The 21291-nt window shown below is 46.8% G+C and overlaps 1 long non-coding RNA gene across 1 annotated transcript in view; it reads right to left on the bottom strand.

The window, feature by feature from the left end:
• LOC134935371 (uncharacterized) overlaps positions 1–21291 on the bottom strand; it is a 56809-nt gene that overhangs the window by 24873 nt on the left and 10645 nt on the right. The window contains exon 2 of the long non-coding RNA XR_010180095.1: positions 11723–11759. This is a non-coding gene — a long non-coding RNA (uncharacterized LOC134935371). The remainder of the gene's footprint in view (positions 1–11722; positions 11760–21291) is intronic.

Raw genomic sequence — 21291 nt, 5'->3', positions numbered from 1 at the left:
CATGGGGATTATACCAAAGCTCCCAAACGGGCGGGAGAGTGCGGATGACTCTGCAGCACCGAATGAGAGAACGCAAGGTCCTCCTCAGCCAGGGTATCAAATTTGTAGAATTTTGCAAACGTGTTTGCCCCTGACCAAGTAGCAGCTCGGCAAAGTTGTAAAGCCGAGACCCCTCGGGCAGCCGCCCAAGATGAGCCCACCTTCCTTGTGGAATGGGCTTTTACTGATTTAGGATGCGGCAATCCAGCCGCAGAATGCGCCAGCTGAATTGTGCTACAAATCCAGCGAGCAATAGTCTGCTTAGAAGCAGGGGCACCTATTTTGTTGGGTGCATACAGGATAAACAACGAGTCAGTTGTCCTGACTCCAGCCGTCCTGGAAATATAAATTTTTAAGGCCCTGACTACGTCCAGAAACTTGGAATCTTCCAAGTCCCTAGTAGCCGCAGGCACTACAATAGGTTGGTTCAAGTGAAAAGCTGATACCACCTTAGGGAGAAACTAGGGACGAGTCCTCAATTCTGCCCTATCCATATGGAAAATCAGATAAGGGCTTTTACATGACAAAGCCGCCAATTCTGACACACGCCTGGCCGAAGCCAAGGCCAATAACATGACCAATTTCCACGTGAGATATTTCAGATCCACAGTTTTAAGTGGCTCAAACCAATGTGATTTCAGGAAACTCAACACCACGTTGAGAATAGATCCCACGGTGCCACAGGAGGCACAAAAGGGGGCTGAATATGTAGCACTCCCTTTACAAAAGTCTGAACTTCAGGCAGTGAAGCCAGTTCTTTCTGGAAGAAAATCGACAGAGCCGAAATCTGGACCTTAATGGAACCCAATTTTAGGCCCATAGTCCCTCCCGACTGTAGGAAGTGCAGAAAACGACCCAGCTGAAATTCCTCTGTTGGGGCCTTCCTGGCCTCACACCACGCAACATATTTTCGCCAAATACGGTGATAATGGTTTGCGGTTACTTCTTTCCTGGCTTTTATCAGCGTAGGAATGACTTCCTCCGGAATGCCCTTTTGCTTTAGGATCCGGAATTCAACCGCCATGCCGTCCAACGCAGCCGCGGTAAGTCTTGGAACAGACAGGGCCCCTGCTGTAGCAGATCCTGTCTGAGCGGTAGAGGCCATGGGTCCTCTGATATTATTTCTGTAAGTTCTGGGTACCAAGCTCTTCTTGGCCCATCCGGAACCATGAGTATCGTTCTTACTCCTCGTTTTCTTATTATTCTCAGTACCTTTGGTATGAGAGGCAGAGGAGGGAATACATAAACCGATTGGTACACCCACGGTGTCACTAGAGCGTCCACAGCTATTGCCTGAGGGTCCCTTGACCTGGCGCAATATCTAGTTTTTTGTTTAGGCGGGACGCCATCATGTCCACCTGTGGTCTTTCCCAACGGTTTACCAACAGTTGGAAGACTTCTGGATGAAGTCCCCACTCTCCCGGGTGTCGGTCGTGTCTGCTGAGGAAGTCTGCTTCCCAGTTGTCCACTCCCGGAATGAACACTGCTGACAGTGCTAAGACGTGATTTTCCGCCCATCGGAGAATCCTTGTGGCTTCTGCCATCGCCATCCTGCTTCTTGTGCCGCCCTGTCGGTTTACATGGGCGACTGCCGTGATGTTGTCTGATTGAATCAGTACCGGCTGGTTTTGAAGCAGAGGCCTTGCCAGACTTAGGGCATTGTAAATGGCCCTCAGTTCCAGAATATTTATGTGTAGGGACGACTCCTGACTTGACCAAAGTCCTTGGAAATTTCTTCCCTGTGTGACTGCCCCCCAGCCTCGAAGGCTGGCATCCGTGGTTACCAGGACCCAGTCCTGTATGCCGAATCTGCTGCCCTCTTGAAGATGAGCACTCTGCAGCCACCACAGTAGAGATACCCTGGTCCTTGGAGACAGGGTTATCAGCCGATGCATCTGAAGATGCGATCCCGACCACTTGTCCAAGAGGTCCCACTAAAAGGTTCTTGTATGGAACCTGCCGAATGGAATTTTTGCTTCGTAAGAAGCTACCATTTTTCCCAGGACTCGTGTGCAGTGATGCACCGATACCTGTTTTGGTTTCAGGAGGTCTCTGACTAGAGATGACAGCTCCTTGGCTTTCTCCTGCGGGAGAAACACTTTTTTCTGTTCTGTGTCCAGAACCATCCCCAGGAACAGTAGGCGTGTGGTAGGAACCAGCTGTGACTTTGGAATGTATAGAATCCATCCGTGCTGTTGTAGCACTTCCCGAGATAGTGCTACTCCGACCAACAACTGCTCCTTGGACCTCGCCTTTATAAGGAGATCGTCCAAGTACGGGATAATTAAAACTCCCTTTTTTCGAAGGAGTATCATCATTTCTGCCATTACCTTGGTAAAGACCCTCGGTGCCGTGGACAGTCCAAACGGCAGTGTTTGGAATTGGTAATGGCAATCCTGTACCACAAATCTGAGGTACTCCTGGTGAGGATGGTAAATGGGGACATGTAGGTAAGCATCCTTGATGTCCAGGGATACCATGTAATCCCCCTCCTCCAGGCTTGCAATAACCGCCCTGAGCGATTCCATCTTGAACTTGAATTTTTTTATGTATGTGTTCAAGGATTTCAAATTTAAAACGGGTCTCACCAAACCGTCCGGTTTCGGTACCACAAACAGTGTGGAATAGTAACCCCGTCCTTGTTGAAGTAGGGGCACCTTGACTATCACCTGCTGGAAATACAGCTTGTGAATTGCCTCTAGCACAGCCTCCCTGCCTGAGGGAGTTGTCGGCAAGGCAGATTTGAGGAAATGGCGGGGGGGAGACGCCTCGAATTCCAGCTTGTACCCCTGAGATACTACTTGAAGGATCCCGGGATCCACCTGTGAGCGAGCCCACTGATCGCTGAAATTTTTGAGGCGGCCACCCACCGTACCTGGCTACGCCTGTGGAGCCCCCGCGTCATGCGGTGGACACAGAGGAAGCGGGGGAAGAATTTTGATTCTGGGAACTGGCTGACTGGTGCAGCTTTTTCCCTCTTCCCTCGTCTCTGTGCAGAAAGGAAGCGCCTTTGACCCGCTTGCTTTTCTGAGGCCGAAAGGACTGTACCTGATAATACAGTGCTTTTCTTAGGCTGTGAGGAAACCTGAGGTAAAAAAAATTTCTTCCCAGCTGTTGCTGTGGATACGAGGTCCCAGAGACCATCCCCAAACAATTCCTCACCCTTATAAGGCTCTATGTGCCTTTTAAAGTCAGCATCACCTGTACAGTGTCGGGTCTCTAATACCCTCCTGACAGAATGGACATTGCATTAATTCTGGATGCCAGCCGGCAAAATATCCCTCTGTGCATCCCTCATATATAAGACGACGTCTTATGTTCGCAAAATAGTATCCCTGTTTGACAGGGTTACAGACCACGCTGCAGCAGCACTATCTGCAAGTCTCAGTCTAGTACCTGAGTGTGTAAATACAGACTTCAGGCTAGCCTCCTGCTATTTATCAGCAGGTACCTTCAAAGTGGCCGTATCCTAAGACGGCAGTGCCACCTTTTTTGACAACCGTGTGAGCGCCTTATCCACCCTAGGGGATATCTCCCAGCGTAACTTATCCTCTGGCGGGAAAGGGTACGCCATCAGCAACTTTTTAGAAATTACCAGTTTCTTATCGGGGGAACCCACGCTTTTTCACACTTCATTCACTCATTTGATGGGGGAACAAAACACTGCCTGCTTTTTCTCCCCACACCTAAAACCCTTTTTTTTTTTTTTTAGTGGTACTTGGGTTAATGTCAGAAATGTGTAACACATTTTTTTATTGCCGGGATCATGTAACGGATGTTCCTAGTGGATTGTGTATATATCTCAACCTCGTCGACACTGGAGTCAGACTCCGTGTCGACATCTGTGTCTGCCATCTGAGGGAGCGGGCGTTTTTGAGCCCCTGATGGCCTTTGAGACGCCTGGGCAGGTGCGGGCTGAGAAGCCGGCTGTCCCATAGCTGTTACGTCATCCAGCCTTCTATGTAAGGAGTTGACACTGTCGGTTAATACCTTCCACCTAACCATCCACTCTGGTGTCGGCCCACAGGGGGCGACATCCCATTTATCGGCATCTGCTCCGCCTCCACATAAGCCTCCTCATCAAACATGTCAACACAGCCGTACCGACATAACGCACACACACAGGGAATGCTCTGACTGAGGACAGGACCCCACACAGCCCTTTGGGGAGACAGAGAGAGAGTATGCCAGCACACACCAGAGCGCTATATAATGTAGGGATAAACACTATCACTGAGTGAATTTTCCCCAATAGCTGCTTGTATAAACAATATTGCGCCTAAATTTAGTGCCCCCCCTCTCTTTTTAACCCTGTGAGCCTGAAAACTACAGGGGAGAGCCTGGGGAGCTGTCTTCCAGCTGCACTGTGAAGAGAAAATGGCGCCAGTGTGCTGAGGGAGATAGCTCCGCCCCTTTTTCGCAGACTTTTCTCCCGCTTTTTTATGGATTCTGGCAGGGGTATTTATCACATATATAGCCTCTGGGGCTATATATTGTGATATATTTGCCAGCCAAGGTGTTTTTATTGCTGCTCAGGGCGCCCCCCCCCCAGCGCCCTGCACCCTCAGTGACCGGAGTGTGAAGTGTGTATGAGGAGCAATGGCGCACAGCTGCAGTGCTGTGCGCTACCTTGGTGAAGACTGAAGTCTTCTGCCGCCGATTTTCCGGACCATCTTCATGCCTCTGGCTCTGTAAGGGGGACGGCGGCGCAGCTCCGGGAACGAACACCAAGGACGGGTCCTGCGGTCGATCCCTCTGGAGCGAATGGTGTCCAGTAGCCTAAAAAGCCCAAGCTAGCTGCAAGCAGGTAGGTTCGCTTCTTCTCCCCTTAGTCCCTCGTTGCAGTGAGCCTGTTGCCAGCAGGTCTCACTGTAAAATAAAAAACCTAAAATATACTTTCTTTCTAGGAGCTCAGGAGAGCCCCTAGTGTGCATCCAGCTCGGCCGGGCACAGAAATCTAACTGAGGTCTGGAGGAGGGGCATAGAGGGAGGAGCCAGTGCACACCAGATAGTACCTAATCTTTCTTTTAGAGTGCCCAGTCTCCTGCGGAGCCCGTCTATTCCCCATGGTCCTTACGGAGTTCCCAGCATCCACTAGGACGTCAGAGAAAAATAAAATAAAGTTTTCAGCTGTTCCTGCAAGCAGGTGTAGATATGGGCCTGCGGTTGGGATCCGTAAAGGTCCAGATTTTGGCCCTATTCATTTTCTTCCAGAAACAGTTGGCTGCCCTCCTTGAGATTCAGACTTTTTTGAAAGGGGTTCTGCACATCCAGCCTTCCTTTGTGCCACCTACGGCGCCATGGGATCTTAACGTGGTGTTGCAGTTCCTCCAGTCAGACTGGTTTGAGCCTCTACAGGAGGTTGAGGTCAAGTTTCTCATGTGGAAGGCTGTCACTTTGTTGGCCTTAGCTTCTGCTAGACATGTGTCGGAGTTGGGGGCTTTTGTCCTCTAGAAGCCCATACTTGATCTTCCATGAAGATAGGGCTGAGCTTCGGACACGTCAGCAGTTTCTTCCAACAGTTGTGTCGGCATTTCATATCAACCAGCCTATTGTGGTGCCAGTTGCTACTGACTCCTCAATTTCATCAAAGTCCTTGGATGTTGTAAGGGCTATGTGAAGAGGACTGCTCGTCACAGAAAATCGGACTCTCTGTTTGTCCTGTATGATCCCAAGAAACTTGGGTGCCCTGCTTCTAAGCAGACTATCTCTCGCTGGATCAGGTTCACTATCCAGCATGCGTATTCTACGGCAGGATTGCGGTGTCCTACATCTGTTAAGGCCCACTCTACTCGTAAGGTGGGTTCTTCCTGGGTGGCTGCCCGGGGTGTCTTGGCTTTACAGCTTTGCCGAGAGGCTACTTGGTCTGGGTCGAACACGTTTGCAAAGTTCTACAAGTTCGATACTTTGGCCTCTGAGGACCTGAAGTTTGGTCAATCGGTTCTGCAGGAGCCTCCGCGCTCTTCCTCCCGTTCTGGGAGCTTTGGTACATCCCCATGGTACTAATGTGGACCCCAGCATCCTCTAGGACATAAGAGAAAATAGGATTTTAATTACCTACTGGTAAATCCTTTTCTCGTAGTCCGTAGAGGATGCGGGGCGCCTGCCCAGCGCTTCGTGATCCTGGAGTGGTTACTTAGTTCAGTACTGCTTAGTTCTTGGTTAAGTACTGTTTTGTTACTTGGTTAAGTAATCTTGTTCAGCCATTGCTGAGTTTTCAAGCTAGTTAGCTTGGTTTGCCTTGTATGTGTGAGCTGGTGTGAATCTCGCCACTATCTGTGTAAAATCCTTCTCTCGAAGTTGTCCGTCTCCTCGGGCACAGTTTCTAGACTGAGCCTGGTAGGAGGGGCATAGAGGGAGGAGCCAGCCCACACTCTCAAACTCTTAAAGTGCCAATGGCTCCTAGTGGACCCGTCTATACCCCATGGTACTATTTATTATTTATTAACAGTTTCTTATATAGCGCAGCAAATTCCGTTGCGCTTTACAATTTGAAATAATAATAACAAACTGGGTGATAACAGTCAGAGTTAGGAAGGCCCTGCTCGCAAGCTTACAATCTATAGGGAAATAGGCATATGTACACAAGGAAAGGTGCTATCTATTGCATAGAATGAGAAGACATGTGAGGATATGTGTGGACTGTACAGAGTGGATGTAATTTGATAGGAAGGTTTATGAAAGTTATGTGGGCGGTTCAGGAATTTGATACGCTTGCCTAAAGAGGTGAGTTTTGAGGGAACGCTTGAAGGTTTGGAGACTAGAGGAGAGTCTTATTGTGCGTGGTAGGGCATTCCACAGGGTGGGTGCAGCCCGATGAAAGTCCTGCAGTCGTGAGTGGGAGCGAGTAATGAGTGTGGATGAGAGACGCAGGTCTTGTGAAGAGCGCAGAGGTCGGGTTGGGAGATATTTTGTGATAAGCGAAGTGATGTACATTGGTGTAGTTTGGTTAATGGCCTTGTGTGTGAGTAAAAGTATTTTATATTGAATGCGGTAGAGTACAGGTAACCAATGGAGGGACTGACAGAGTGGATCTGCAGACGATGAACGTCTAGCGAGGAAGATAAGCCTCGCCGCTGCATTCAGAATGGATTGTAGTGGTGAGAGTCTTGTTTTGGGAAGACCAGTTAGGAGACTATTGCAATAATCAATGCGGGAGATAATGAGAGCGTGGATTAGAGTTTTAGCAGTGTCTTGTGTAAGGTATGGTCGTATTTTGGATATGTTTTTTAGATGCATGTAACATGATCTTGAGACAGATTGAATGTGGGGAACAAAGGACAGATCAGAGTCAAGGATGACACCTAGGCAGCGAGCTTGTGGGGTAGGGTAGATAGTAGAGTTTTCAACAGTGATAGAGAAATCAGGTTGGTACCTACTATTGGCCGGTGGAAATATAATTAACTCTGTCTTTGAAATATTAAGTTTGAGGTGGCGAGATGTCATCCAGGATGAGATGGCAGAAAGGCATTCAGTGACACGGTCCAGTACAGATAGGGACAAGTCAGGGGAGGATAGGTAGATTTGAGTATCATCTGCGTACAGATGATACTGAAAACCAAAAGAGCTGATTAGTTTACCAAGAGATGAGGTATAGATAGAGAAAAGCAGAGGACCCAAGACTGAGCCTTGCGGTACTCCAACTGAAAGAGGTAGCGAAGAGGAGGTAGATTCAGAGAAGCGAACACTGAAGGAGCGATTAGATAGGTACGATAGGAACCAAGAAAGGGCTGTGTCTTTAAGACCTAGGGATTGTAGTGTCTGTATGAGAAGAGAGTGGTCTACAGTGTCAAATGCAGCAGATAGATCTAGAAGAATAAGTAGTGAGTAGTGGCCTTTAGACTTCGTAGTGACCAAATCATTAACCACTTTAGTCAGTGCCGTCTCTGTGGAATGTTGGGAACGGAAGCCTGACTGAAGTGGGTCCAACAAAGTGTATGAGTTAAGAAAGTGTGTGAGTCGAGTGTAGGCAAGTCTCTCAAGTAGCTTAGAGAGACAAGGGAGCTGAGAGATAGGGCGGTAGTTTGAGAGAGCATTAGGGTCAGAATTTTGTTTTTTTAAAATGGGAGTAATCACTGCATGCTTGAAGAGTGAAGGAAAAATACCAGTAGAGAGAGAGAGATTACAGATGTTAGTTAAGGTAGGGATGAGCACCAGAGACAGAGCTTTACTTATTTGTGAGGGTAAAGGATCAAGAGGAGAGGTAGTAGAGAAGCATGATGAGAAGAGTGATGATACTTAATCTTCATTTGTGGGATCAAATGAAGAAAGAGTGCCAGAGGGTTCAGGTACAGAACGGAGCAGGTCACTGGCTGCCGAAGAGCATACCATTTCATCTCGGATCTTATCAATCTTCTCCTTGAAGTAGGAAGCAAGATCCTGTGCCTTGATAGTGGCTGGTGGTGTAGGTGCGGGAGGATTCAGAAGTGATTTAAATGTATTAAAGAGTCGTTTGGGGTTAGAGGCTTGAGCAGAGATAAGAGTTTGGAAATATGTTTGTTTGGCAGTGTCCAGGGCATTTTTATAAGAATGGTAGACTGTCTTATATGTGAGGAAGTCACTTGAAATACGAGATTTACGCCACTGACGTTCAAGTTTTCGTGTGAGTTTTTGTAGTTGTCTTGTTGATTTGGAGTGCCATGGTTGACATCTAGGCCTACGTGGAGTGTGATGGGTAGCTGGAGCCACTTCATCAAGGGCTAGTTCTAGAGTCTTATTAAGGAGTGATACAGCCATCTCAGGAGAGGTGAATGCAGAAATAGGTGAAAGCAGTTGTTGGAGTGAAGTGGAAAGTTCTTGAAGATTAATTGTGTTATTATTTCTGCGAGTTTGAGGAAGATTGGAGAACTTCCGCAACACAGGGTTTGAATTAACAGAGGAAAGCATGCAGGTGATAAGGTTGTGATCTGATAGGGGGAAAGGAGTGTTAGTGAGTTCAGAGATGGAGCATAGTCTGGTGAATACTAGATCAAGGCAGTGACCCGCCTGATGAGTAGAGGAGTCAGTCCATTGGGAGAGGCCAAGAGAGGAGGTTAGAGAGAGTAGTTTGGAGGCATGCGCAGCAGATTTTGGACAATCAATAGCAATATTGAAATCACCCATGATAATGGTGGAGATGTCAGAGGATAGAAAGTGAGGGAGCCAGGCAGAAAAATCTTCCAAAAATTGTTTTGGATGCCCAGGTGGGCGGTAGATAGCTGCAACACGCAGAGAGAAAGGAGAGTAAACCCTAATGGAATGTACTTCAAATGATGTAAATGTGAGTGATGGAACCTGTGGTAGAACAGTATATGCAAAAGATTGGGAAAGTAAAAGTCCAACTCCTCCTCCTTTATGGTTATCGGGTCTGGAGGTGTGTGTAAAGTGGAGACCACCATGTGCCAGTGCTGCAGGGGAGGCTGTGTCAGATTGTGTGAGCCAGGTTTCTGTTATAGCCAGCAGATTGATGTTGTTAGATATTAAGAGATCATGGATAGATGTTAATTTGTTACAAACAGAGCGTGCATTCCATAAGGCACATTTTAGTGATCTGGAGGGTGATGGAAGACATGTGATGTTTATGAGGTTAGCTGGATTTCTATGTTGCTGTGAATCAGGTGAATGCGAGTGATGCAAGTGGCTGGGTCCTGGATTTGGTGAAATGTCACCAGCTATCAGAAGCAGAAGAGAGAGATAAATGTGGGTGTCAGAGGTTTGTGAAAGTTTTTTATGGTAAGAGGTTGTAGATGTTATTGTCAATGAGTATAGGGAAGTAAAAAGCTCATGAGTGCTAATAAGAGGGGAGTGTAGAATTGAGGGGGCAATATGTACAGAGGGGTGAGTTGCTGGGAGACTGAATGATGCAATGGCCTTTATGAATACTCCATGAAGAGCAATGCAGAAAATCAATTTGTGGAACATAGTTAGTTTGAGCTGAAACCAGTGTTTTCTAGGCTGAGAGTGTAAGGTTTTACCTGTTCAAGTTAAAAGTTCAGGTGCCTATTTACTGGTGTTGTTACGCTGTATGTTAACTGTGCATTATAGAGCAAAGTGACAAACAGGTATGTACAATCACATGTAAATCACAATGTATATAGTTGTCTACCAAATTGGTTGCATTTTGCTCTTAGAGGTCATGAGGATTTTAGTTGGTAAAATATTTACATACGCTGAAATACACAGATGATTGGGAATGAAAGGAAGGGACGATGTTTTCTGTTTTGTCGGTGGGTTGTTTCCGTCTGTTTTCGTCCTGGGTAAGTCTATATTGTAATATTTTCATAACCCTTTTAAAAAAGCCCTTCTAATAAAGCACTGTTCAGCTGGCTGTTGTTCAGCCAGGCATCTTTCCTTATGAATGTAAGTATCCATGTGTCTCTAGTAATTGCAATCAAGGCCTAACAACCCACCCCCGTTTACAGAGCATGCCATAAAACTCAACTAAAACAAACACTAAGATAGCAGTTACCAACTATATAAAGCTGCAAGACAGTTTCATCCTAGAATACAATATAGCTTATGATATACAAATTGACAGTGTAGATTACCTAGTTATAATAACACTATCACTGATGCATATATATTCTGAGCAGATCCAAAATGCAAATGAGTGTAGATTACCTAGTTATAATAACACTATCACTGATGCATATATATTTATACTAATGTGGACCCCAGCATCCTCTACGGACTACGAGAAAAGGATTTACCGGTAGGTAATTAAAATCCTATTATTTTATATAAAGATATGGGACGGGATGTAATGAACTCCGAGTCCGGCGGTTGTGCGGGATGCTGGCCGAACTCGGAATTTTTTAAAGGGGCAATTATGTACAAGGCATAGTTAAGACTTGTATATGTTTGTCACTTTAAAAAAAAAGTCTGCGTTTTGCCGGCATCTCGCATGGCCGCCGAATCTGGATTTCATTACATCCCGGTCATTATCTATATCAAATTATTTTTATATCTCTTTAATCTTTTCTGCCACAACCTTCTACTTTTTGGTCACTTTTACATAAATACTGAAGTAAATTCAGTTACAGTATTGGAATACATAATTAGTGATGTTAAAATATGGATTTACAGCACCTTAACTTATTGCACTTATCATGCATTCATTTTACTGCCCATTATTGGCATTAAAAGTAGAATAGGAAGTATGTGTTTTTCAGCTGTGGATGATTTGGGGTGTATAAAATGGCCGTAAGGTGATTTTTTTGTATCATTTTAAAGCTACTTAGAAAATGTTTGCAAAAAACACCTTTAACTCCCATATACAAGCTTAAAAACACCAGCCCCATCAAAACAACACAATATATTTATCTCACATCATTATTGGACAAATTATGCTAATAACTTCTAAGTGCCTTATTTATCATTTGGGGTGATGTGCCAAGTCTAATTTTTTGTATCTTTCTTTAAATAGGTACCGTATTTGTCAATAATTATGACCTGTTTAAGAGCTGCCAACAAAAAGCTGTGTTAATTCCTATTTATTAATTTCCTAATTAATACGAGTTATTGTGTCTAAGTGAATATCAGAAAAAAATCCCACCTGACCACGTAAACCCAACAGGGTTATTGTGTCTACTGAATTTAGGTCTTAATATTGACTCCTTTCTTTTATATTAGCAATGATTTCCAATTTGTTTTAGGTCTACTCACCAGCTACCCCATCATCACCCAATGCCACAAGATACAGTACCTTCTTTTAGAGGATTCCTTCTTCCTGGGTTGGACAACTGCAGAAAAGTGAAAGACATCATTCTTTGAAAATATTTAACTGTACTTTATGGCAAACCATTTATTTAAAACCTTACCATCATTTGTGCGATATTTTTTTATTACATTATTGCCGATTTTTTTTTTTCAACCTATCCAATTATACTTCATTTTTTTTCAGCCAAACAATTTTGTGTTTTCACCTAAAACACATAGGATCCAGGACTGATTACCCCCTCTTTTGTTTTTTTTTTCACCTGCCTCTGGCAGGTGAAAGGAAATCCCTGGTAACTCGGTTTTGAGGCTACTAGAATAGCCCCTGGGGGTTCAATTAGCAGCGATAAATTACCGTGGCTCATTTGATATTGGCCACAGTGTTTGCAAATTGTGAGTTACCGGGTATGCTGAAAGGATGCCCAATCTGTGTCCTTAAAATGGCCATCAAGGAAAACTTTATAACTGTCTGAGTTCCTCCTCATATGAAGTAAAGTCAATATAGATTTGAGACCAGTTTCTACTTATGCAATCTTTTCATATCAGAGCCCATATCAGTTGCCCCCAGGAATAAAACACACACACACACACATAGAAAACAACATTGACCCCCAGACACAGAATATTTATAAAAACACACTGTCCCACAGAGGAAAAAAGAAATAAAAACATATATTAATTACCTCTGCCCCCCAAGTAAGACTGACCTAACCTGTCAGTAGCAGAAGAGAAGAAAGAGGAGTGATGGCTGCAGCCAGTTGAGCATTTGGCCCTTCATCAGGTGCTTGCTGTGGTTATAGAGGGGCCCCACTGCTGGGAGTACCCCTGTTGCTGCTGCTGATGGGAGTACCCCGTTTGGTGCTGATGATGGGAGTAATGATGCTGGGAGTACCCCCACTGGTGCTGAAGCTGGGAGAACCCTCTCCCCTGCCTGCTTGCAGCAGACCTGTATGAAAAACAGGGCAGGTAGGAGCAGTGCAGCAGGTGGTCAGTCTCCAGTGGCAGCATATTGTGCTGCACCTTGGCCAGTTACAGGACCCTTCATTGGTACCTCACCTTGGTCCCACTGAGGCCACTCCTGATTGGTCTCCATTACTGGAGCTGCATGAGGGTGAAGATCTGTGGGTGGCTATTGCAGGGCAGCAGGAGGGCCATCTGGGGCCAATTGCTGTAACTGTCAGAGCCACTGACCTGCAGGGGGACAAGAAGTGAATGGCGGGTATCTGCCGCCAGCAGTGCCAGGTGGTTTTCTTGGAACTCCAGGCACAGGATGGGAGCAGGGAGTGGTATACTAGTGATGTTGTACTACTGTGTGCCCACCAGCAGGCAAAACACTGCACAGCCTTGAATGCAATGCACCCTCTATGGGGTTGTGCCCTCAAGCCGACTCTGTCTGTACCAGTGCACAATACTCTTCATAAGTGGACCGCATATTGGCCCTCATTCTGAGTTGTTCGCTCGCTAGCTGCTTTTAGCAGTATTGCACACGCTAAGCCGCCGCCCCCTGGGAGTGTATCTTAGCAGAATAGCAAACGAAAGAGTAGCAGAATTACGATTAAATAATTCTTAGCAGTTTCTGAGTAGCTCGAGACCTACTCCTACACTGCGATCAGCTCAGCCCATTTCGTTCCTGGTTTGACGTCACAAACATGCCCTGCGTTCGGCCAGCCACTCCCCCGTTTCTCCAGACACTCCCGTGTTTTATCCTGGCACGCCTGCGTTTTTCCGCACACTCCCAGAAAACGGTCAGTTTCCGCCCAGAAACACCCACTTCCTGTCAATCACACTCCGATCACTTCAAAGATGAAAATTCTTCGTTCGAACGTGAGTAAATCTACTAAGTTTTGTGCTAAAATACTTAGCGAATGCGCGCTGCGTACCATGCGCATGCGCATTTTTGCCTTAATCGCTCCGTTGTGAAAATCAGCAACGAGTGAACAACTCGGAATGACCCCCCTTGTGCCCAGTTTTGGTCCTGCCATTGGCAAACTCTGCTGCCTCATCCTCTGCCTCTTACTCCTCCACTAACTCAGGTGGGATCCCTACATCGTCCTCCTCACTAAACTCTGCCTTTACCCTCCTATCACTCACCATCAGACAACAGATAAAGACAGACTACAGTAGAGACAGAAAAAAACAGTAAAAACGGACCCTAACACACAGCAGCCATACATAAAGAACCCTGGAAAAACAAACTGACAAAAAACACTGGGACAAAAATAATAATAATATAATAAACTAGACAAACAAATGCACTGAGGCAGGGTGCCCATCTCCAACATATGGAAAAAGAGCTAACCTTCTGTGGCTCAGGAAAGAACTACACCCTGGAGCTAAGATATATAAACTCGATTGTGTGGGTCAGTCTGGGTGAGAGATGGGAGAGAGTGCGCCTTTGACATCTCTCTCTGCACTGGACATTGCAGACCCTGACTTACCTTCCTCCTGTGACTGCTGTTGCGTGTAATCTGTACTCTAATGTTCATGAATTGCTATTGGTACGCCTGTGTAAGAAACCATTGTGCTGGCTCACCCATTTTGCTTGAATAAAAGCTTACTTATTTTGAAGCACTTCCCACTCTTGTGGTCATCTGATATCAACTCACTACTAGGGCCGACTCTATGTATGGGCTTAATGGGCAGTTGCCCAAGGTCCCATGATCCTAAGGGCCAGGACTGCCCCCTGCGGGCCCCTGTTGCTTGATGCCATGGGCCAATTACAGACACCACACCCCCACGGAATTGTCATCTTAAGCTTCAGGGTTCAAACAGAAGAAGCAGCCATGCACACAGTTGGGGGAAGGAAGGGGGTGAGATGTACAGAGCTGCAGCCATGCAACAGTCTGGGGGACGAAGGTGAAGAGAGCAACAGCCAAACAACAGCCTGTGGGGGGGGGGCAGAAGCCATGCAACAGTCTAGAGAGTGAACGGGAAGTGAGCAACAGCCATGCAACAGTCTGAGGGGGGGAGCAAGAGCAATGCACACAGTCAGGGGAGGGGGGAGTAGTAGCCTGTTTCGGGTCCGCAGGAGGGGTAAGTTATGATTTCTTGTTTTTTTATTTATTCCTGTGAATAGGTGGGTAGGGGCTCCATTGCATTGCTTTGCCCAGGGCCTTCAATGCTGTTAAGATGGCCCTGCTCGCTACACACACAAAGACGAAGACAAATCAATCAGTAATTGTATTCTCAATTCACCAAACTCCAACCAACAAAACTAATATTAATATTTTGCATCTTTCTCTAATTTTCTTTTACATATTAAATGTAACTTTATTATTTATTGACACTGGGCGTTATTCAGGTTTGTTAGCAAACCAAAAAAGCACACTAATGGACAAAACCATGATGCAGTGCAGGTGGGGCAGATGTAACGTGCAGAGAGAGCAGAGCCGAATTAAGGCTATGGGGGGCCCGGGGCACTTCAAACAGGGGGGCCCCTAACATAGAGGCAGGGAGATCAATTATATATATATATATGGGCTGTGTTATGTGACCGGCGGTCACAATACAGACAGCTACATACCGCCCCACTCACAATCCCTACAGTCGGCATGCCGACTAGCAGGGACTATTCCCACGACACCCATAGAGTGGGAATAGAACCTGTGGCAAGCTCAGCGCAGCTCACCACCGTGCCTGACGGGCATCTTTGGCGGTCTCCAAACCACTGGTCACACGATACCAACACATACATACATATATATATATATATATATATATACACACACACACACATACATAGAAAGATAGATATATATATATATATATATATATATATATATATCTATCTATCTATCTATCTATCTCAAACAAATACTCTCCCTCTGCGCTAATTAAAAGATGAGAATATAAATGAAAATTTGGAATAGACTGCCTAATTCTACTAAGTTCCCTGTTAGGAGGAACTAAATGTATGAAAATATAAACAATAGAGAAATTGGCGCCCTAGGGGTCGTATCAATACCCAATATTCAATCAAACCCTTACAGGATTTTACAAATTTGACTGATCGATACCTTAGAACATAATAATCATAATAACATGTTCCTCAATAAAATGTATTATAAAAACACAAAAATAGATTCAATGTCCGTGATTATACATGGATAATGAAGTATCCTTCTTCCGCAATAGACAGTGGACACAAATCAGTTGTTGCACAGAGGAAATGTAGATATATCTTTACAGTCTTCTCCTTATTGTACATTCGGAGTTAGCATCACAAACATAGATAACCCTATATCTATGTTTGTGATGCTAAGTATATATAAATATATATGCACAAGTATATTATCTATCAAGGGCATGATGTCTGGCTTTCCCTCTGCATGAACAATGCTGCGCTGGGTGCCCACCGGGTGTTGCGCTGGGTGGGCGCACAAATAAATCCACAATAGTACCAATGGTGCAGCACTCCTGGTGTCTAAGTACTACCACTGTCCTAGGCATATGTTTGGCAACGTTTCATTGCCCTTTATTAGTGTGGCACTTCCATCAGGTCTTGAAGTAAGTGCCACACGAATAAAGGGCACTGAAACGTTGCCAAACTTATGCCTAAGACAGTGGTATTACTGAGATGTCAGGAGTGCTGCACCATTGGGACTAATATACACACACATATATATATCTACTGACAGACCCAAAAATTTGAATCTAACATAGCAGCAGGATTAAAAAAAAACAGAAAAACAATACTGCCTGAGCCAGCTTACTTTTTGCTCGGCTGCTGGTGACACAGGAGAGCTACTGCTCATGCTGGCTCCACTTCTTCCGTGCACTGTGCAGCCTGCGCACCCAGCCACTGACTGAGCCGCAGGCTGCTACTTCACGCCATTGGACAGCTGAGCTGTCGCTTAGCTGTTCACCTGTCCTGTCCTTCATGCAACACTGGCGCCACCGCTGTTTGGTTGCCAGGGCAACCTATGAGGAGACGTGGGGTCCGGGAGCGCAGTGCTGCAGATCGGTAACACACAGATCCGAAATGTGGCAGACAAGGTGGGGGCCATTTTAGAAAGGGGCCCAGGGTACATACCCCCAGCCCCCCCCCCCCCCCTTAATCCGGCTCTGAGAGAGAGTCAGATTTGGGTGGGATGTGTTCAAACTGAAATCTAAATTGCAGTGTAATAAAGCAGCCAGTATTTACCCTGCACAGAAACAATCTAACCATGGCCGTAACTAGGGGGGCTAAGGGGTCACGTGCCCCAGGTGCGGGAGTCGAGGGGGCGCGGGGAACTCTGTCTGGCTCCGACAGCTGCTCCTTCACCCCCCATGATTGCCACCCGCAGCCGCGAATGGCGCCACCATGGACCCGCCGCGGCTGCGTCTCCATGTCTCCCTCTGCTCGCCCGCCCGTCCGCCGTGTAGCGCCTCCTGCAAGCCCTCTCCACCCACCTCTTTACGGTCTGGCGGCCGCTACTAACAGGGGGTGGAGACGTGGCTGTGCGCGCACCTCACCTGCCGCCCCTCTGACATCAGGCACCCGCTGTAAGCCCCAGACACTGGCATCACTCACTGCACGGAGGCTAAGGGTTGATCTACAGCGGTGAATACACTATAGTTATTTATTATTTTTTCTAGATAGATAGATAGATAGATAGATAGATAGATAGATAGATAGATAGATAGATAGATAAGGGCCGAAACTAGGGTATCTGTCACCCGGGGCAAGGCAGTCATTTGGTGCCTGTCCCCCCACCCCCCACCCAATATACAGAAATACATCCACCTGTACATGTACACACAATCAATAATAAGAATTTACTTACCGATAATTCTATTTCTCGTAGTCCGTAGTGGATGCTGGGACTCCGTCAGGACCATGGGGAATAGCGGCTCCGCAGGAGACAGGGCACAAAAGTAAAAGCTTTAGGATCAGGTGGTGTGCACTGGCTCCTCCCCCTATGACCCTCCTCCAAGCCTCAGTTAGGATACTGTGCCCGGACGAGCGTACACAATAAGGAAGGATTTTGAATCCCGGGTAAGACTCATACCAGCCACACCAATCACACTGTACAACCTGTGATCTGAACCCAGTTAACAGCATGATAACAGCGGAGCCTCTGAAAAGATGGCTCACAACAATAATAACCCGATTTTTGTAACAATAACTATGTACAAGTATTGCAGACAATCCGCACTTGGGATGGGCGCCCAGCATCCACTACGGACTACGAGAAATAGAATTATCGGTAAGTAAATTCTTATTTTCTCTGACGTCCTAGTGGATGCTGGGACTCCGTCAGGACCATGGGGATTATACCAAAGCTCCCAAACGGGCGGGAGAGTGCGGATGACTCTGCAGCACCGAATGAGAGAACTCCAGGTCCTCCTCAGCCAGGGTATCAAATTTGTAGAATTTTGCAAACGTGTTTGCTCCTGACCAAGTAGCAGCTCGGCAAAGTTGTAAAGCCGAGACCCCTCGGGCAGCCGCCCAAGATGAGCCCACCTTCCTTGTGAAATGGGCATTTACATATTTTGGCTGTGGCAGGCCTGCCACAGAATGTGCAAGCTGAATTGTACTACACATCCAACCAGCAATCGTCTGCTTAGAAGCAAGAGCACCCAGTTTGTTGGGTGCATACAGGATAACAGCAAGTCAGTTTTCCTGACTCCAGCCGTCCTGGAAACCTATATTTTCAGGGCCCTGACAACATCTAGCAACTTGGAGTCCTCCAAGTCCCTAATAGCCGCAGGTACCACAATAAACTGGTTCAGGTGAAACGCTGACACCACCTTAGGGAGAAACTGGGGACGAGTCCGCAGCTCTGCCCTGTCCGAATGGACAATCAGATATGGGCTTTTGTGAGACAAAGCCACCAATTCTGACACTCGCCTGGCCGAGGCCAGGGCCAACCGCATGGTCACTTTTCATGTGAGATATTTCAAATCCACAGATTTGAGCGGTTTAAAATGTGATTTGAGGAATCGCAGAACTACGTTGAGATCCCACAGTGCCACTGGAGGCACAAAAGGGGGTTGTATATGCAGTACTCCCTTGACAAACTTCTGGACTTCAGGAAGTGAAGCCAATTCTTTCTGGAAGAAAATTGACAGGGCCGAAATTTGAACCTTAATGGACCCCAATTTGAGGCCCATAGACACTCCTGTTTGCAGGAAATGCAGGAATCGACCGAGTTGAAATTTCTTCGTGGGGCCTTCCTGGCCTCACACCACGCAACATATTTTCGCCACATGTGGTGATAATGTTGTGCGGTCACCTCCTTCCTGGCTTTGACCAGGGTAGGAATGACCTCTTCCGGAATGCCTTTTTCCCTTAGGATCCGGCGTTCCACCGTCATGCCGTCAAACGCAGCCGCGGTAAGTCTTGGAACAGACATGGTACTTGCTGAAGCAAGTCCTTTCTTAGCGGCAGAGGCCATGAGTCCTCTGTGAGCATTTCTTGAAGTTCCGGGTACCAAGTCCTTCTTGGCCAATCCGGAGCCACGAGTATAGTTCTTACTCCTCTACCTCTTATAATTCTCAGTACCTTGGGTATGAGAAGCAGAGGAGGGAACACATACACCGACTGGTACACCCACTGTGTTACCAGAACGTCCACAGCTATTGCCTGAGGGTCTCTTGACCTGGCGCAATACCTGTCCAGTTTTTTGTTCAGGCGGGACGCCATCATGTCCACCTTTGGTCTTTCCCAACGGTTCACAATCATGTGGAAGACTTCCCGATGAAGTCCCCACTCTCCCGGGTGGAGGTCGTGCCTGCTGAGGAATTCTGCTTCCCAGTTGTCCACTCCCGGAATGAACACTGCTGACAGTGCTATCCCATGATTTTCCGCCCAGCGAAGAATCTTTGCAGCTTCTGCCATTTCCCTCCTGCTTCTTGTGCCGCCCTGTCTGTTTACGTGGGCGACTGCCGTGATGTTGTCCCACTGGATCAATACCGGCTGACCTTGAAGCAGAGGTCTTGCTAAGCTTAGAGCATTGTTTTATGTGGAGAGAAGTCTCCAGACTTGATCACACTCCCTGGAAATTTTTTCCCTGTGTGACTGCTCCCCAGCCTCTCCGGCTGGCATCCGTGGTCACCAGGACCCAGTCCTGAATGCCGAATCTGCGGCCCTTTAGTAGATGAGCACTCTGCAGCCACCGCAGAAGAAACACCCTTGTCCTTGGAGACAGGGTTATCCGCTGATGCATCTGAAGATGCGATCCGGACCATTTTTCCAGCAGATCCCACTGAAAAGTTCTTGCGTGAAATCTGCCGAATGGAATCGCTTCGTAAGAAGCCACCATTTTTCCCAGGACCCTTGTGCAATGATGTACTGACACTTTTCCTGGTTTTAGGAGGTTCCTGACTAGCTCGGATAACTCCCTTGCTTTCTTCTCCGGGAGAAACACCCTTTTCTGGACTGTGTCCAGAATCATCCCTAGGAACAGCAAATTGTCGTCGGAAACAGCTGCGGTTTTGGAATATTTAGAATCCACCCATGCTGTCGTAGAACTACTTGAGATAGTGCTACTCCGACCTCCAACTGTTCTCTGGACCTTGCCCTTATCAGGATATCGTCCATTTTCTTTGAAAAAGAATCATCATTTCGGCCATTACCTTGGTAAAGACCCGGGGTGCCGTGGACAATCCAACCGGCATCGTCTGAAACTGATAGTGACAGTTCTGTACCACGAACCTGAGGTACCCTTGGTGAGAAGGGCAAATTGGGACATGGAGGAAGCATCCCTGATGTCCCGGGACACCATATAGTCCCCTTCTTCCTGGTTCGCTATCACTGCTCTGAGTGACTCCATCTTGATTTGAACCTTTGTATGTAAGTGTTCAAATATTTCAGATTTAGAATAGGTCTCACCGAGCCGTCTGGCTTCAGTACCACAATATAGTGTGGAATAATACCCCTTTCCTTGTTGTAGGAGGAGTACTTTGATTATCACCTGCTGGGAATACAGCTTGTGAATTGTTTCCAATACTGCCTCCCTGTCGGAGGGAGACGTTGGTAAAGCAGACTTCAGGAACCTGCGAGGGGGAGACGTCTCGAATTTCCAATCTGTACCCCTGGGATACTACTTGTAGGATCCAGGGGTCCTGTACGGCCCCAGCGTCATGCTGAGGACTTGGCAGAAGCGGTGTAGGGCTTCTGTTCCTGGGAATGGGCTGCCTGCTGCAGTCTTCTTCCCTTTCCTCTATCCCTGGGCAGATATGACTGGCCTTTTGCCCGCTTGCCCTTATGGGGACGAAAGGACTGAGGCTGAAAAGACGGTGTCTTTTTCTGCTGAGATGTGACTTAGGGTAAAAAAGGTGGATTTTCCAGCTGTTGCCGTGGCCACCAGGTCCGATGGACCTACCCCAAATAACTCCTCCCCTTTATACGGCAATACTTCCATGTGCCGTTTGGAATCTGCATCACCTGACCACTGTCGTGTCCATAAACATCTTCTGGCAGATATGGACATCGCACTTACTCTTGATGCCAGAGTGCAAATATCTCTCTGTGCTCTATAGTCAATAAAATACTGTCCCTGTCAAGGGTATCAATATTTTCAGTCAGGGAATCCGACCAAGCCACCCCAGCGCTGCACATCCAGGCTGAGGCGA

Source organism: Pseudophryne corroboree, chromosome 6, assembly GCF_028390025.1.
Source record: "Pseudophryne corroboree isolate aPseCor3 chromosome 6, aPseCor3.hap2, whole genome shotgun sequence".
Lineage (NCBI taxonomy): Eukaryota > Metazoa > Chordata > Amphibia > Anura > Myobatrachidae > Pseudophryne > Pseudophryne corroboree.
The sequence above is the reverse complement of the archived record's forward strand: the minus strand, read 5'-3'. Positions and strand labels throughout refer to the sequence as shown.